Raw genomic sequence first — 13074 nt, 5'->3', positions numbered from 1 at the left:
TGTTGGCCCTGTGTGCCTCGGTCGTATGCAGTCCTGATTGTGGCGCTCACCTGCACGGCGCCAAACACGCATACGACCATCATTGGCACCAAGGCAGAAGCGACTCTCATCACTGAAGACGACATGTCTCCATTCGTCCCTCCATTCACGCCTGTCGCGACACCACTGGAGGCGGGCTGCACGATGTTGGGGCGTGAGCGGAAGACAGCCTAGCGGTGTGCGGGACCGTAGCCCAGCTTCATGGAGACGGTTGCGAATGGTCCTCGCCGATACCCCAGGAGCAACAGTGTCCCTAATTTGCTGGGAAGTGGCGGTGCGGCCCCCTACGGCACTGCGTAGGATCCTACGGTCTTGGCGTGCATCCGTGCGTCGATGCGGTCCGGTCCCAGGTCGACGGGCACGTGCACCTTCCGCCGACCACTGGCGACAACATCGATGTACTGTGGAGACCTCGCGCCCCACGTGTTGAGCAATTCGGCGGTACGTCCACCCGGCCTCTCGCATGCCCACTATACGCCCTCGCTCAAAGTCCGTCAACTGCACATACGGTTCACGTCCACGCTCTCGCGGCATGCTACCAGTGTTAAAGACTGCGATGGAGCTCCGTATGCCACGGCAAACTGGCTGACACTGACGGCGGCGGTGCACAAATGCTGCGCAGCTAGCGCCATTCGACGGCCAACACCGCGGTTTTTGGTGTGTCCGCTGTGCCGTGCGTGTGATCATTGCTTGTACAGCCCTCTCGCAGTGTCCGGAGCAAGTATGGTGGGTCTGACACACCGGTGTCAATGTGTTCTTTTTTCCATTTCCAGGAGTGTATAAACTAAACACAGTCAGCGTTTCAGAACAGTAGCTGCAGGACTCTGAAAGTGCTTCCAAACAAGCAGCCGAAACTAGAAAGTGGATGGTGGCTGTAGGATAGTTTCGAGCCATCTCTGGTGGCGGTATTGTGGACTAGAGCAGGTGAACATACACACGCGCGATTGGAAAAAGCGGGACCTGAGAGTGGTGGAAATTGGGGGGCGGGGCGGTGTGGAGTGGGGAGGACAATCCTCCAGCAGCATAACACCAACAAGAACACATTTCCCGCCAAAATATTTTAAAAAATACCATACATACTTTCTCTCCTGCAGCTCAGCACCGACTGCCCATTTTCCAAGGTGAGGTAGTGGGGAGGAGTAACGTCAGAGCATTGGGGGGAGGGTTTTGGGGAGCTATGTTAGTGAAGGTACCACAATTGTGTCTTTTGGCATCCAGTACGAAGCACCTGATGATTGAATGCCATTTATTCGCATCCCCCACACCACATCGTTCGCACCTAGGGGCTTCTTTCTCTATAGCCATAGTGTGCAGGTATTTCTTGAAGCTGCTACAGGTAGTCATTAGAACTATCATGAGTTTTAATCTGCTTCTCGTTGAAACACAGGACTGCCGAATTTCTCTTAAAATATGGTTTCAGTATCATTAGTTTGCCATGTTTTACTTTTTTGATCTTAGATCAATATTGTACATCTTGAAAATGTCTCGGGTATCCAGCCAGTTAGCGTCGTCCAAAAGGCGCGATATTTCCGCAAGCCGACTTCTTGCCATCTTCAGGCGTTCTTGGTGGGTGATTGATCTCTGATGGAGCCTACTTTATATAATCTCCACTCCTCTCCCGCAGCGTCCGTCTGGGCGCTTCTGAGCGGTCAGCGGCCGGTAGTGGGGGAAGGGCGGCGGTGGGTGGTGGGGGAAGCGCGGCGCCCCCGCGACAGATCATGGGCCGCAGTCCTTCCGCGCTACGGCCGCTTGCGGACACCAAGAACGCCTGAAGAAGGCAAGAAGTCGGGTTGCCGAAATATCGCGCCTTTTGGACGACGCTACCCGGCTGAATACCCGAGAAATTTTCAAGATTTCTGTACGCTGGGAAAACCTCAGATCACAATATTGTACATGCTGTCTCCTCATCCAGCTACGTAGTTAAGATTTTACCATCACCTAGGTGATGGTTAAGGCAGGTGCTTTGGCCAGCCCATCAGCTTGTTCAACATCACTAATTTCTGAGTGACTCTAGAGTTACAAGTTTTGATATCGTTGTAGGAGCTGACAGAGATTTCAGAGCTGCTTGTCTGCTTGGATGGATAGGAGGCTGTGACATGTCAGTTAACCAGACTCTGTCTACTGAAAGGTAATGTGTTTCATTCTTCCATTGCTGCCTAATTCCAAATGTTACTCTGAAAGGCATATTGTAGCAGCTGGTAGCTGCTGTACAGTTATACTGCGTTTCCCCGACCATTCTTACATCTACAATATTCGTTATATTACTTTGTGCTTCGAGATATGAACAGGAGGGGAGATCGTAACACTTGTAGTACATTCTGTCGGGCACACAAAATATGTTGAGATTTTTATAAGAAGGCAAAAAAACAGCTCTGGCTGCAGACAGCCTTTTATTAAGACTACGACCGCTTTCACGCCAATTTTGGCGCATCTCCGGGTGGTATAAATTATTTTACGCCGTCTACATCTACATCTACATACATACTCTGAAACCCACCGCAGGGTGCTTGGCAGAGCGTACCCTGTACCACCACTAGTCATTACCTTTCCTGTTCCTCTTGCAAATAGAGCGAGGGAAAAACGACATCTACATGCCTCCGCGTGAACCCAAATTTCTCCTACCTTATCTTGGTGGTTCGTATTCAGAGTATATGTTGGCTTAAGCAGAATCGTTCTTCAGTCAGCTTCAAATGGCGGTTCTCTAAATTTTCCCAGTAGGTTTCTCTCCAGGAATTGCCATTTGATTTCACGAAGCATCTCCGAAACACTTACTTGTCGTTCGAATGTACCGGTAACAATTCTAGCAGCCCGCTTCTGAATTGCTTCCATGTCTTCCTTCAATCCGACCTGAAACGGATAAAAAAGACTTGAGCAGTACTCCAGAATAGGTAGCACTAGCGTCCTATACGCGGTCTCCTTTACAGATGAACCACAGCTTCCCAAAATCCTCCCAATATACCGAAGTCGACAATTCACCTTTGCTACTACAACCCTTACATGCTCCTTCCATTTCATATCGGTATATAACGTTACGCCCACACATTTAAGCGACGTGACTGTGCCAAGCACGACACCAACGCTGTATCCGCACGTTACGGGTTTGTTTTTCCTACTCATCCGCATAACTTACATTTTTCCACATTATAAACTAGCTGCCATTCATCACACCAACTATAAATTTAGTCTGAATCATCTTGTACCCTCCTGCGACACTCAACTTCGATATCTCACCACAGCATCATCAGCAAACAACCGCAGATTGCCCACCCAGCCGGCCAAATCATTTATATATATAATCTGAAGCCTTTCCCCGTCCTGCACTTCACTGATAAATGAGAGAGGGAGAGATGGTTCAGGACAGCTTAAAATAACATTGTAGACAGAATTTATATCACCTGAGGATGCGCCTAAATTGGCGTGAAATCGGCCGTGGTTTTAGTAAATAACTAGTTACAGCTGGAGGTTTTTTTGTTTTTGCCTTCTCATAAAAATGCAGACATTTGGCTGCGGCTGCCTGCAGTTCAAAATAATATGTACGAAGTATGGTGACTAGGTGAAAACGAAAGTAATTAACAAAAATCTGCTGACCAGGGCTCTAAATATGCGTGCTTAAGAATGGTACAGATTTTTTTAAAAAAAAATACCGTTTTACTTTAAATTAGTTTCACCTCTCGCAAGGGGGTGGGGTAGAATCTTGAAATCTAGTTCCACCTGATTCTGCTGGTAACAATGAGCCCACTGGCATATATGGGTCGGCTGAACGTTAAAGCACGTACGAAAACCGTTCAAAAATGCCGTGTGAAACGGCAGAAAGCTTTAGTTCAAACACCGGCTGGAGTGGCCGAGCGGTTCTAGGCGCTGCAGTCTGGAACCGGTCGCAGTTTCAAATCCTGCCTTGAGCATGGACGTGTGTGATGTTCTTAGGTTATTTAGATTTAAGTAGTTGTAAGTCTAGGGGACTGATGACCTCAGATGTTAAGTCCCATGGTGCTCAGAGACATTTCAGCCATTCGAACTGCAGCTGGCCACATCACTGCAGGCTATCTGTACTAGTCGACCGGCCAGTGCTGTCCAAGTTAAATGCGGTGGTAAAGTTGTAGTGCCGTATTATCGATAAGTCGATGTGTGCGTAACTCACAGCAATGACAGCAGCAGTTAAGTCCCATAGTGCTCAGAGCCATTAGAATTTTTTTTTTTAGTTCAAACGAATCAGAAATTTGGAGCGTCTGATTGTCCGGCTAAGTGGCTTCGTGGCCTATGGACGTCGTTTCATGCGAGAGAATATTAGCTAACGACTTTTAGGTAATCGTTGTTAACAGCGTAAAGCAAATTACCTCTGTTGATGATTATGTGAAGCAAGTTCGCAATAATATACAGCAGACCCTGTAAATAAAGACTCTTGCACTGACTTGCAGGGAATGAAATATGTTATTTAATGAAACAGAATTACACAGGTGTTGACAGGTGTGAAAATTACCGAACTATCAGTTTAATAAGTCACAGCTGCAAAATAGTAACGCGGATTCTTTACAGACGAATGGAAAAAGTGGTAGAACCCAACCTCGGGGAAGATTAGTTTGGATTCCACAGAAATATTCAAGCACGTGAGGCAATATTGACCCTACGACATATCTTAGAAAATAGATTAAGGAAAGGCAAACCTACGTTTCTAGCATTTGTAAATTTAGAGAAAGCTTTTGACAATGTTGACTGGAACACTCTCTTTCAAATTCTGAATGTGGCAGGGGTAAAATACAGAGAGCGAAAAGCTATTTACAATTTGTACACGAACCAGATGGCAGTTATAAGAGTCGAGGGACACGAAAGGGAAGTAGTGGTTGGGAAGGGATTGAGACCTGGTTGTAGCCTCTCCCCAATGTTATTCAATCTGTATATTGAATAAGCAGTAAAGGAAACAAAAGAAAAATTCGGAGTAGATATTAAAATCCATGGAGAAGAAATCATAACTTTGAGGTTCGCTGATGACATTGTAATTCTGTCAGAGACAGCTAAGGACCTGGAAGAGCAGTTGAACGGAATGGACAGTGTCTTGAAAGGAGGATATAAGGTGGACATCAACAAAAGCAAAAGGAGGATAATGTAATGTAGTCGAATTAAGTTGGGTGATGCAGAGGGAATCAGATTAGGAAATGAGACACTTAAAGTAGTAGAGGAGTTTTGCTATTTGGGGAGCAAAATAACTGATGATGGTCGAAGTAGAGAGGATACAAAATGTAGACTGGCAATGGTAAGGAAAGCGTTTCTGAAGAAAAGAAATTTGTTAACATCGAGTATAGATTTAAGTGCCAGGGAGTCGTTTCTGAACGTATTTGTATGGAGTGTAGCCATGTATGGAAGTGAAACGTGGGCGATAAATAGTTTGGACAAGAAGAGAATAGAAGCTTTTGAAATGTGGTGCTACAGAAGAGTGCTGAAGATTATATGGGTAGTGTTGTGGTTGGCAAGAGAGCCAACACCGCTTTACTAAAGGAGGCCGCAATGCTCGCGTTTTAGCTCACGCAGGCTGGCGTGAGGTCTGGAACAGGACAAGGAAATTAGAATTTAGAAAAATGGACGTAGCTGGTGGAATACTTAACATGAATGATGAAAGTCGCTCTTGACGGTACATGATTCACAATATCAATGGTAACTGAATATGGCGCCTTGCTAGGTCGTAGCTAATGACGTAGCTGAAGGCTATGCTAAACTATCGTCTCGGCAAATGAGAGCGTATTTTGTCAGTGAACCATCGCTAGCAAAGTCGGTTGTACAACTGGGGCGAGTGCTAGGAAGTATCTCTAGACCTGCCGTGTGGCGGCGCTCGGTCTGCAATCACTGATAGTGGTGACACGCGGGTCCGACGTATACTACCGGACCGCGGCCGATTTAAAAGCTACCACCTAGCAAGTGTGGTGTCTGGCAGTGACACCACAGGTAGATCACATAACTGATGAGGAGGTATTGAACAGAACTGGGGAGAAGAGGAGTTTGCGGCACAACTTGACTAGAAGAAGAGACCGGTTGTTAGGACAATTTCTGAGGCATCAAGGGATCACCAATTGAGTTTTGGGAGGGCAGCGTGGAGCGTAAAAATCGTAGAGGGAGATGAATACACTAAGCAGATTCAGAAGGATGTAGGTTGCAGTAGGTACTGAGAGGTGAAGACCACAACAACAACAACATTCTTTAAACGTTCGAAAATACACACAGTTCGATTACGTAATTTCGGTGCTTTAAAAATAATGAAGAATTTAGCGAAAGTAACTCTTAACAGTGTTTATTATTTTCAGTTAAAACGTACTAAGTGTTAAAATTCCCTGGGGATTCCTGGGAACGCTAGGCTTTCAGGTTTACGTACCGAAGTGACGTTCCGTCGGCCCGACCACAACGACATGTGCGGCACGCGCTGTCGGGCTGTGTCACGTTGCTGGGACTGACGTACCTCTGACGCATCGGTTTTTCATTGAGCAGGCGTCTCTCTCTCTTTTCCTCCACAAACAACACGTGACGACAAGAGGCGTTCGCTGCCCTGCGCGAGTGGAAGATATTCTGCGGAGCGTCCGTGAGACGGGAAGTCCGTTGTAACAGGGAAACCCGTAAACACATTTAGCACAGTCACTAACACTCCGTTAGTGGTGACTCCTTCCCAGCAACGTTAATCGCCTACGTCTCTCAATCGCATTTTTTGTTTGTTTAAATCAAACCAAAACGTAAATGAAGGTCTTGTGCGGAATGAAACCATGCGTTAAGTATGTTAAACTTCATTCTTCCTTTACAAAAGACATTATGAAGTACACAGAACTCTGAAATTGACAAAACAGTATAACGGCTATGACAACGACTTTTGAGTCAACATGAGGTTTCGCTAGTTCAAACTTATGTCAAAAAAGTAGTTTTCGTCGTCTTAAGGCTCGTACATCCTCTCTGAATAAGACTGTCCTCAATCGTTTTTGCGTATGAAAATAGAAAGCTCCGCCCTCGAGACACAGATAAGCACTACAAGTGACCTATATTAACTATGTATCTCTACCTTCGAGAGTTCTTTCCCTTCTGACACACCAAACCTTTCCCGCGTGTGTATAGCACTTTGCTTTCACTTGTGTCGATTTCCCCCATTTCCACCTCAATTCACGAAATTGCACCAAGGCTTGGTGACAGAGACACAGGAAAACTCTGATTTGTGTACCTCCCTCAAAGTTTAGTGTTCACGAGAATAAAGTGGTACATCACATGAGACATGCTACCATAGTAACGGACCTTTTTTTTTTAACGAATTGAGCTATTTATAGTTGTAAAGTTCAGCTTCCTGGAAGGACGTTATGTATCAACGAAAAAGGTGGACGTGGCTGATGTAAGTTTCACTCAGAAAGAGTACTCTATCCTTAAATAAAAGCATAGAGAGGAAAACAGATTCACCACGTTGGAAGCAGAATGTCAATAAAAGAAGGAGGAACTGTGGAAAATCTTATATTTCTACCACTGGTAAACACTTGCCTGAAAGAACTACAAAAAATGGTACGTACAATAACGTTGTATACCATTATAACGTAAACACGGTGCAGCACAATAATTTGCTTGGTCTGGCCGTTGGTTTAGGCAACACAGCAACTGGACAATGATACTTTTATACAACTACCTTGTTCTGACAGGATATTTTACAGCAATAGAGTTATCGTTTCTGGACTTAGCTTTCCGCATTAATTGGGAAAAAAGAAGAGTAACGGATATCATGATTACTTATGAACGGAAGTACCTACAGACACAAAGCTTACTTAAGAACATCTTTTATTAAGAAGGAAATGAGCCGAAATGACTTTGTTGCTGTCAATGTTCTTGAAGAATTATGAAGTCTGACCATTACTTGAAATTACTGGTTACGTGGCTGAACATCAATGCAGATGATTTAAATGCAGTGTATCTGTGCCTCAATCATAATGTCCTTCAGGCTTGGGTACGTCTTTCTCTGTTAATAATAAAAGATAAAATCAATCTCAAGTTAAAATACCTATACAAGTTTTGAGGCTTCATTTGTTGTACAAATAGCTTGTTCCTCTATAGGCAGAGAAAATGAGGAACTTCTTGGATAAGAGTAAATGCCTTGATGTGCAATACAGGGAGTTTTATGTGTGCGTATCTTCCGAGTGAACAGTTGAATTTATCTTTCATCTGTTTAATCCATTTCTGTTATTGTTTCTCGTTCTATATAGAACTAGCTTTACTTTTTAGCTTGGAGATTAATTAAACAAATACTCTGTATTATTTTACTATGTCGAATAATATATTCTGTTAATACTTTCCTCAATTTTGCTATTGTAACATAAAATTAATATTTCTTTTGATACACAACGTCATTTCAAAATTTGCTTTCACCTGATACGTAACGTTCTTACATGGAAAGCTACATAAAAATTAAGAAAACATTCTAATTATTCTAAAATATGCTACATACATATTACTGTTCTATAATACTAACTGCCTCACTTGATCATCTATAATAAAACGTATAAATAAATAGTACCAATGAAAAATAACAGTCATTTTTACTTCCTGAAGAATTACGAAACTGTGGTATACCATCTCCGAAATTATGTAGCTTGGCAGTTTATTCCTACGATATTCAGTTTAGAATAAAATACAACTATTGTCCATCTTTTGGTATTTGGGAAAATAGTATACGCTGACATACATCTTACCTAAAATATCACCTGAGGTTTCATTATATTACAAATAACGAAAAAAATGGCACTTCACACTACTACAGTACCAGTATTGAAGGCATTATTTTAGCTGTTCCACATATTTGTATTCTTGAGTCAATCACATTTCTGAAAAAATAGTCTGCATGTTTTCCAGTTGAATGATGATATTCATTGCCATCATACTCGAACCCACAAAAATCCATTTAACAAGCCACAGACTTTGCAACTTTCAAGGTAGTTTGAAATATATGGGGAGTTTGCTTTATAATAATTAGTCAACTTCCAAAAAAAAAAAGGTGTTTCGCTTAGGAAGGGTGACACAAACGTACTTGTCCAACAGTTTGTACTCTATAAATGGCTACATGGAGGCCACTTTATCTGCGCGCCGTACTTGAATGTAAAGACAGCGACAATAGTGAGGATCGTATACCCTGAAACAGCAAGGTAGATGGGATGGGAGCTCCCAGATTCGTGCTGACCTCTAGTCTATCCAGAGAATAAATGCGTTTGCGACAGATAAAGAGTGCTAAAGGGGATCTTTGAGGCATGCAGAGAATTAAAACACATTGCAAACAATTTGATTAACTTGTAGGGACGTTTTCACGTAATGACACTGGGTAAACAAAACAGCGCTACTGTAATTACATTCAAGAGAAATATAATATCACTAAAAATTAAAAGAATCTAATCAGGGTGAGTTTTGGCGGACACGGTACGCACAGCAGATATGACATGAATTTTCACAATGTTTTAATTTGGTGTGGAAACGTTCCGAAATATTGATAATGCATGTATTTGACACAGTGTGTCAGTAATTACGAATTCGTGCAGCCCTAATGGACTTTTTACTTAATATTTTATCGAATAACTATGTAAACTTTGCGAATAAAGGAAGGCAAGAAAATGTCGAAGACTTAGTATGTACGCAAGACACAATTCGTGCTACGAACGAGTAGCAATTTAAGATCGGGTTTGGGTACGCTATTGTAGTTAGTACGGGAAAATAGTTCCGGATCAAGCGTACTACTGACACGTTACGCGGTGCTGGGAAAAAGAAAGGCGCAATGCAAATTAGTTCCTTCTAATTTGTAGTTTTCCCGCTGTGAAACTCATTTTCCATTTGTGTCCTTACATTAATACATAAGGAGAAAGAGAGCACTGTAGTTACGATAGGAGCAATGCATTCCGTAGGAGTTGAGCTCACGTTCCAGAGAAACTATCCCGACTGCAGTTTCGTGTTTTCCCAAAGCGACTTCGGACGGGTGGGAGTAAGGAGGGCTTAATTTCGGCCGGAACGGCTCTCCGGCACCTCCCAGGGAGATTTATTTTTAACTAAGTCGAACAAGTCGGCAACGGACGTTCAAAATAGAATACGTGTTTAAATCGTAACGTAACTATGTATTGAGCTGACAAAAGTCGTTGGATATCTACTACAATCGTGTCGGACGTCATTTTGCTCGTTGTAGCGCAGCACCTCGACGTGGTACGGACTCAGCAGCTCTTTGGAAGTCCCTGCAGATAGTCTGAGCCATGAGGCCTCTATAGCCGTCCAGAATTGCGAAAATCTTGCAGGTGCAGGATTTTGTGCACAAACTGACCTCTCAATTATGTCCCACAAATGTTGGATGGGGGTCATGTCGGGCGATCTGGGGGTCGAATCATTCGCTCGAATTGTCCTGAATGTCCGTCAAACCAGCCGCGAACAATTGTGGTCCACTGAGATGGAGCATTGTAGTCCATTAAATTTCGATCGTTGTTTGGAAATCTGATGTTCAAATGGTTCAAATGGCTCTGAGCACTATGGGACTTAATACACACATCCGTACCCGAGGCAGGATTCGAACCTGCGAGCGTAGCGGTCACGCGGTTCCAGACTGTAGCGCCTAGAACCGGTCGGCCACACCGGCCGGCAAATGTGAAGTCCATGAATGTTTGTAAATGGTCCCCAAGTAGCCGAATGTAACCATTTCCAGTCACCGATCGGTTGAGTTCGACCAGAGGACCCAGTCCTTTCCATGTAAGCACAGCCCAGACTATAAAGGAGCCACCACCAGCTTGCACAGTGCCTTGTCCATGGCTCCGTGGGTGTCCACCACACTCGATTCCTACCATCAGCTCTCACCAACTGAAATCGGCAATCATCTGGCCAGGCCAATGTTGTCCAGTCGTCTAGCGTCCAACCGGTATGGTCAAGAGCCCAGGGGCGCTGCAGGCGATGTCGCGCTGCTAGCAAAAGCACTCGTCCCGGTCGTCTGCTGCTATAGCCCATTATCGCCAAATTTCGCCGCACTGTGCTAGCGGATACGTTCTTCGTACGTCCCACATTAATTTGTACGGTTATTTCACGTAGTGTTGCTTGTCTGTTAACACTGACGTTCCTACGTAAACGCCTATTTGCTGGTCGTTAAGTGATGGCCGTCGACCACTGTGTTGTCCGTGGTGGGAAGGAAGTAACGACTAAAAATTTGGTATTCTTGGAACACTCTTGCCACTGTCCATCACTACATACTGAATTCCCTAATGATTTCCGAAATGAACTGTCCCGTGCGTCTAGCTGCGACTGCCATTACGCGTTCAGTGTCTGTTAATTCCCGTCGTGTGGCCATAACCACGTCGGAAACTTTTCACGCGAATCACCTGAGTACAATACTTAAGTTTTATACCTTCTGTACGCGATACTACTATCCTCTACATCTGCATATCGCTGTCCCATGACTTTTGTACCTCCGTCTAATTTGCCGCTGCGCCGATACCTGTGAACGTGACAGTGGGTGGCCAACATGATGTGATGGACAGGGGCGTAGGACGACATAATGTGTGACTCCGGTGGGCTACGAATACACTCCTGGAAATTGAAATAAGAACACCGTGAATTCATTGTCCCAGGAAGGGGAAACTTTATTGACACATTCTTGGGGTCAGATACATCACATGATCACACTGACAGAACCACAGGCACATAGACACAGAGCATGCACAATGTCGGCACTAGTACAGTGTATATCCACCTTCCGCAGCAATGCAGGCTGCTATTCTCCCATGGAGACGATCGTAGAGATGCTGGATGTAGTCCTGTGGAACGGCTTGCCATGCCATTTCCACCTGGCGCCTCAGTTGGACCAGCGTTCGTGCTGGCCGTGCAGACCGCGTGAGACGACGCTTCATCCAGTCCCAAACATGCTCAATGGGGGACAGATCCGGAGATCTTGCTGGCCAGGATAGTTGACTTACACCTTCTAGAGCACGTTGGGTGGCGCGGGATACATGCGGACGTGCATTCTCCTGTTGGGACAGCAACTTCCCTTGCCGGTCTAGGAATGGTAGAACGATGGGTTCGATGACGGTTTGGATGTACCGTGCACTATTCAGTGTCCCCTCGACGATCACCAGAGGTGTACGGCCAGTGTAGGAGATCGCTCCCCACACCATGATGCCGGGTGTTGGCCCTGTGTGCCTCGGTCGTATGCAGTCTCCATTCGTCCCTCCATTCACGCCTGTCGCGACACCACTGGAGGCGGGCTGCACGATGTTGGGGCGTGAGCGGAAGACGGCCTAACGGTGTGCGGGACCGTAGCCCAGCTTCATGGAGACGGTTGCGAATGGTCCTCGCCGATACCCCAGGAGCAACAGTGTCCCTAATTTGCTGGGAAGTGGCGGTGCGGCCCCCTACGGCACTGCGTAGGATCCTACGGTCTTGGCGTGCATCCGTGCGTCGCTGCGGTCCAGTCCCAGGTCGACGGGCACGTGCACCTTCCTCCGACCACTGGCGACAACATCGATGTACTGTGGAGACCTCACGCCCCACGTGTTGAGCAATTCGGCGGTACGTCCACCCGGCCTCCCGCATACCCACTACACGCCCTCGCTCAAAGTCCGTCAACTACACATACGATTCACGTCCACGCTGTCGCGGCATGCTACCAGTGTTAAAGATTGCGATGGAGCTCCGTATGCTACGGCAAACTGGCTGACACTGACGGCGGCGGTGCACAAATGCTGCGCAACTAGCGCCATTCGACGGCCAACACCGCGGTTCCTGGTGTGTCCGCTGAGCCGTGGGTGTGATCATTGCTTGTACAGCCCTCTCGCAGTGTCCGGAGCAAGTATGGTGGGTCTGACACACCGGTGTCAATGTGTTCTTTTTTTCCATTTCCAGGAGTGTATCTTCATCGTCATTCATCGCTAAACCCTTTATTAATCAATACTGGGCACATATTCGCAGAGCAGCTGCAATGCAGTTGATGTATCTACATCTACATCCACACTCCGCAAGCCACCTGGCGGCGTGTGTCGGAGGGTACTTTGAGTCCCTCTATCGGTTGTCCCTTCTATTCCA

General features: G+C 45.5%; 1 long non-coding RNA gene across 2 annotated transcripts in view; it reads right to left on the bottom strand.

Annotated features, from left to right (window-relative positions):
- The window catches only part of LOC126266819 (uncharacterized), a 46878-nt gene extending 40400 nt beyond the window's left edge, over window positions 1-6478 (bottom strand). For both annotated transcript variants that reach the window (XR_007548931.1, XR_007548932.1), the window contains exon 1: window positions 6398-6478. This is a non-coding gene — a long non-coding RNA (uncharacterized LOC126266819). The remainder of the gene's footprint in view (window positions 1-6397) is intronic.
- Window positions 6479-13074: the final 6596 nt, after the last annotated feature.

Source organism: Schistocerca gregaria, chromosome 4 (genome assembly GCF_023897955.1).
Source record: "Schistocerca gregaria isolate iqSchGreg1 chromosome 4, iqSchGreg1.2, whole genome shotgun sequence".
In the NCBI taxonomy this organism is placed as follows: Eukaryota; Metazoa; Arthropoda; class Insecta; order Orthoptera; family Acrididae; genus Schistocerca; species Schistocerca gregaria.
The sequence above is the reverse complement of the archived record's forward strand: the minus strand, read 5'-3'. Positions and strand labels throughout refer to the sequence as shown.